This window comes from Salmo trutta, chromosome 14, assembly GCF_901001165.1.
Source record: "Salmo trutta chromosome 14, fSalTru1.1, whole genome shotgun sequence".
NCBI lineage: Eukaryota > Metazoa > Chordata > Actinopteri > Salmoniformes > Salmonidae > Salmo > Salmo trutta.
The window spans coordinates 25,548,433-25,549,363 of NC_042970.1; the positions used below are offsets into that span (position 1 = coordinate 25,548,433).

At 45.1% G+C, this 931-nt stretch overlaps 1 non-coding gene across 1 annotated transcript; it reads left to right on the forward strand.

Moving 5' to 3' along the window:
* Positions 1 to 544: 544 nt before the first annotated feature.
* trnaa-agc (transfer RNA alanine (anticodon AGC)) lies at positions 545 to 619 on the forward strand. Its single transcript has one exon. It is a non-coding gene; the product is annotated as a tRNA-Ala (tRNA).
* The last annotated feature ends 312 nt before the right edge of the window (positions 620 to 931 follow it).

The window sequence follows — 931 nt, forward strand, 5'->3', positions numbered from 1 at the left end:
TGGGGGAAAAGGCCAAAAAAACTATGCAGACAATGCCTTCATCAAACAAAACTGTTTCACGACGCATCAGTGACATGGCAGGAGATGTTTTGAAACAATTACTGCTTCGCATACAAGCCAGTGAATTCTATGCATTACAGCTGGATGAGTCAACAGACGTGGCGGGCCTGGCACAGCTCCTGGTATATGTCCGTTACGTTTATGGGGGGGGGGGTCAATTAAGGAAGACATCCTCTTATGCAAACCACTAGAAACCAGGACAACATGAGAGGATATTTTTGAAGTACTGGAAAGCTTTGTGGCATCAAATGTACTTTGGTGGTCAAGATGTGTTGGTATCTGTACTGATGGCGCAAAAGCCATGACAGGGAGACATAGTGGAGCGGTAACGCGCGTGCAAGCAGTTGCTCCCAACGCCACTTGGGTACACTGCAGCATCCACTGAGAGGCTCTTGCTGCCAAGGGAATGCCTGACAGCTTGAAAGATGTTTTGGACACTACAGGTTGAAAATTGTTAACTTTGTTAAAGCAAGGCCCCTGAATGGCTTCCCTGTAGCTCAGTTGGTAGAGCATGGTGTTAGCAACGCCAGGGTTGTGGGTTCGATTCCCACGGGGGGCCAGTACAAAAAAAATGTATGCATTCACTACTGTAAGTCGCTCTGGATAAGAGCGTCTGCTAAAATGTGAATGAATTCTTGTGCATTTTCTGCACTATACAATGATATGGGCAGCGACCATGTAACACTTTTACAAGAAACAGAAATGCGCTGGTTATCAAGGGGCAAAGTACTGAGACATTTCTTTGAATTGAGAGACAAGCTTAAAGTTTTCTTTACTGAACATAATTTTCACTTGTCTGACAGCTTGCATGATGAAAAGTTTCTCACACGACTGGCCTATCTGGGTGATCTTTTTTCCCGCCTGAATGATC